Source organism: Tenrec ecaudatus, chromosome 12 (assembly GCF_050624435.1).
Source record: "Tenrec ecaudatus isolate mTenEca1 chromosome 12, mTenEca1.hap1, whole genome shotgun sequence".
In the NCBI taxonomy this organism is placed as follows: Eukaryota; Metazoa; Chordata; class Mammalia; order Afrosoricida; family Tenrecidae; genus Tenrec; species Tenrec ecaudatus.
The window spans coordinates 88,475,313-88,480,059 of NC_134541.1; the positions used below are offsets into that span (position 1 = coordinate 88,475,313).

The window sequence follows — 4,747 nt, forward strand, 5'->3', positions numbered from 1 at the left end:
ATATACTCGGTAATTAGTCTTCCCATATCTTCAAATAATGATGCTAGCATCTTGATCGGAATTATATAATATTATTAATTTGAGTAGTACTAGCATTTTTCACAATGTTAAATCTTCCTATCCATGAACATAGTATATACTTCCATTTATGGGAATCTATTTTGGTATCTTGGAGTACATTTCTGCAGTTTTGTTTATAGAAGTCTTTTATTTCTCTTGCTAGGTTTTTTTTTTTCTTTTCAATTTTAAGACAAAGCAATTTTAATACTAGGTGCACACCACATGCCCTTGCTGCAAACTGCTTTTCTTGACAGGTTATGAAGTAGTTCAAGGAGGTATGGTTAAGGCTGTATTACTGAATGGTGCTGGTAAATACTACAGTTTCTTGTCACGTTGCAACCTTGTTTCCAATTTTGTGACTGCTGCTATGGAATCAGATAGCAACAATGACAACATTATTGGGATTTTTCTTTTTTACTATGATTTAGTAGCAACTGAGGTTCCCGATTTTAACCCCTTGGCAGCAAGATCCAAGTTCCCTCATTTGCACATTAGCACCTAAGAGTCAAGGGGTTAAATGACCAGCACAAAAGATACTGCACTTCTGATTGTAGCATTTGGCAGAACTGAAAGGAAAGGAAGTTGTGCTACATGTTGAAGGGATTGTGGGCAACAGAAAGAAGACACCAGGAGAAGATAAAACGTTGTCACATGAAGTCTTCAAAGTCTTATATGTACCCTCCGTCATAACCACCATAGTCGGCCAGGTCGTCCTTCATGGTCGCCTTTAACCCCCCTCCAGGAACCACACCTTTCTTCTTCTTCTTAGCTTTGCTTTGCTTTTCTTGCTTCTGTTTTTCACTGCAAAGCACAGTCAAAGAATTGGTAATCTTCTTCAAGTCATCTATTTCCAATGAAATACACACATCTCGAACTAAGGCTTCCAAAAAGCTGGCATAATATAGTGACTTTTCATATTGCGTAATTTTATCTTTTAGTAACTTTCTGAATTCTGTGAAGTCATCTCTTGAAGATGGGTTCATAGCATCTATTCCAAAAACTGTATTATTAACGCCAAACGTTTCTTTTGCTAATTCGAGGTCTGCTTCTTCCTGTAACTTCTTTAGTCGCAATTTGTCTGCTAATTGTTCTTCTGGTGTTAGCACTTTAGGTTCTTCAGGTTCTTCTAACCTCTTTTTAATTTCATCTTGCCTCTTCTTTTGTAGCCGCTCTTTTTCTTTGATCTTCTCTGCTATTTTTTTCTTTTCTGAAACTTTTACTTCTGTTTGTTCTTCATTTTCCTTTTTTTTCCTCATCGTCGTCATCCCAGTTATCCTTGACGTCTTCGTCCTCATCCTCGCCTTCCCAGCGGTCCCCGCCCGCAGTGCCGCCGCCGCAGCCCCCCACCTTCCGCACCGGGTCCTCCACTGAGAACGTATCCGCGTCCCAAGAATCGGAGTCCCCCGCCGCCATCTCGGCCTGGGTGTGAGCGTGTGCGAGGGGGAAGCCAGTGAGGAGTTAGCGGGGCGGAGGTGAGTCACTAGGTTTGCTCTCGATGGCCGGCGCGGGGCAGGCTGGGACCGTGGCTGACTGGGTACGGAGGTCGAGGCCCCGCCCCCTCCGGCCTCTCTTGCTAGGTTTAAGCTGAAATATTTCATCTTTTCAGTGGTCACTGCAAATTGAATTACTTTTTTATTTCCTTTTCAAAGCTCTCTTTATTCGTATACAGAAACATGATTTATTTTTGTATGTTGATCTTGAACCTTGCAGCAGTGTTAAATATTTCAATTATTTCCAACAAGTTCCTCATCTAATCTTTGATATTTTCTATGTACCTAATCATATATCAGTAAATAGAATTTTATAACTTTTTTTGTCAATTTGTTGCTTTTGCTTCCTTTTTCTGGTCTAATAACTCTAGCTAAGACTTCTGGCCTTAAGTTTAGTAAGAGAAGTGATAAAGAACATCCTTGTCTTGTTCCTGTTTGCAAGGTGAATGCCTTTAGTTTCTCTGCATCGAGTGAGATGGTGGCCATTGGTTTGGGGTATTTGGCGTTTACTATGTAGAGAAATTTCTCTTCAATTCATATTTGTTAAATGCTTGATATAATCAAGAATGGATGTTGGCTGTTGTCAAATGCATTTTGCCCACCAATTGATATGATCACATAACCCTCTTCTTTTGTTTTATTTATATGGTAGATTGCATGGTTCGTCTTTTAATAGAACCATCCATCTTTGTATACCTCGTCCAAAACACATTTAGCCATCATTTATTAATTTAAAATTTTTTTTGGAATCTCTTGGTTAGAACTTTGTTGAGATTTAATGGAAAATTGTTTAATTTCTATAGATTTGATTTTTTCCTTGACCTTTGTATTATTGAATGGAGTGTTCTTTATAGGTCTAAGTAGTCAAGATTAATTGTGTTGTATATTTCTTCTGTATCTTTAGTATTTTCTGTCCAATTGTTCCATTTTTTTATCAAGAGTAGTATATTGAATTATCCTATTATTATTGATGTGTTGTTGTTAGGTGTCATTGATTTGGTTACAATCCATAGTTACCCTGTGTGCAACTGAATGAAACACTGCACAGTCCTTGTAATTATCCCTATGCCACAGTGCCAATCCATCTCATAGAGAGACTTGCTCTTCACTACCCCTCCAATTTCTGAAGCATGAAGTTCTTCTCCAGGTACTGCTTTCTCCTGACAATGTGCACATGTAAGGAAAAGTCTTTCCATCCATGCTAATGAGGACTCTGGCCACACTTCTTCCAAAATGATGAGTTTGTCCTTTTAGCAGTGCATGGCACTTTTAATACTCTTCTCCAGCACCACCATTCGAATGCATCTATTCTTCTTCAGTCTTTCTTATTCAATGTCTAACTTTCACATGCATATGAGACAATGGAAAATACCATGACTTGGGTCAGGTGCACCTTAGTCCTCAAAGAAAAAACTTGCTTTTCATTAGTCTATTTCTTAATTTGATTTTAGTTTGAAGAATGTACGTTGAGGTTGTTTCATTGTTTGTCTAGATATTTATTATGGTTATATATTCTTGTTCACTTTTCCCTATAATCATGTAATTCTCTTTCTCATCTCTCATGATGGTTTTTTAATGTGAAGACCATTTTTTCATAGATTAATTTTACTATTTGGTTTTCTAAAAATTGGTATTGGCTTTATCCCACCAAACCCCCATCTTTGATTTTTAGTCTAATTTTGTCTTTGTGTCTAGATGTATTTCTTTCGGGTCTTAGTTCCTTACCCATTCCACTACTCTCAGTCTCTTGACTGGTGCATTTAATTTATTTGCATTCAATGTCATTATTTATATGTATGAATTTGTAGCTATCATTTTGCGGTGTGTTTTTTTGGTGATATCATTGGTTTCTTTGTTTCTCATAACCTTCTGTGCTGAGCAAGTTTTGATTTTGGTCTTGTTATTTATTTTCCTTGTTCTTTTACTCTTTGCTATGTTTTTGTGATTTTCCTCTTTTTTATTTTGAGTTTTTAACTTTCTTTGAGTTTATCTTATTATTTTCTTCCCAACTTGAATACATTCTATCCTCTCTTATAAGTGACTTAACACCCTCTCCAGTTGGATATTTTGTATCTACATTATTCCTTTTATCTACTGCCTACTTGTCTCCATAGAGGAATGTTGCTCCATGGGTGGTTTGTCAATACATTGTAAAATGCAAAACACAAGAAAAAAATCCCCAAACCTGGATCTGCTATTCATTTTTCTCCAGACTACTGTAATGTGGCTGTCTTCTGCTAATGTCAAGTAATAAGGATGTTAGGGTTGGTTCATCTCCAACTGTGGGCTGAGCTAGTAATTTTTCAAAGCAAAAGTAAGGAGGAAGATAAAAGAAAAAAAAGTTCAAGCCAATCTTCATGCATTTTGAACCCCAAAGGGCTCCAGGTGATCAGAGGCTCCAACAGAGACAAGTGTTGGGGCTAGGTAGGTGATCCTGACCACTGCCACCACCACTTCTTTGCATGCTAGTGTGGACTAGTGTACCCTCTGAGGGGTCCACCAGGGTTCTATGGAGGACCTGGAATGATTCAGCTCCCACTTTCTTAGCTTCCCTGCTGTGCAGGGTGCAACCTCCTTCACCATGCTGCTGGTGTGTCCATCACTTGAGCTTGAGGCTGGCAGATCCTGTCGTCTTGCATTGCTTGAGTTCAATATCCCATCCATGCCTGCTTCGAGAAGCTCCTGAATTACTGGTGGTGAATGATTGTTGGTGACCCGCCCTGCTCTTTTCTGCCTGTGGGAAGACTGCACGCATTGCCTTAGGGAAGACTCAGCTGTCTGCTTCCTTGACCATGGACCCAGCAGTCCTTTGGAGTTGAAGGCCTTCCAATATATTAACTGTTCCATGGAAGTGAGTTGAGTTGAGCCCTCTGTACTGCTGTGTGGACTAATTAACTGTTATATTCCTTCGTGCTGTATATATCTATCTATATTCATAAGTGTCCTGGTTTTGTTTCTCTAGAAAACCCTGTGTGCTAGTCGGGGTACTTTAGAGAAACAAATTCACAGAAACTCATGTATAAGAGAGAGTTTTATATAAAGGTTAAATGAGCATCAAGAAAACATCCCAACCCAGTGCTGCCCAAGCCCGCAAGTCCAACATTAACCCATTAACCCATTTGTCCAACACCAATCCACAAAGTCCTCCAATGCCGACTGCAGGAGGAAAGCTGAGTCAATGAATGTGTAAGCATCTC

At 39.0% G+C, this 4,747-nt stretch overlaps 1 pseudogene; it reads right to left on the bottom strand.

Annotated features, from left to right (window-relative positions):
* Positions 1-455: 455 nt before the first annotated feature.
* LOC142422747 (eukaryotic translation initiation factor 3 subunit J-like) lies at positions 456-1,473 on the bottom strand (annotated as a pseudogene).
* Between the last annotated feature and the right edge of the window lie 3,274 nt (positions 1,474-4,747).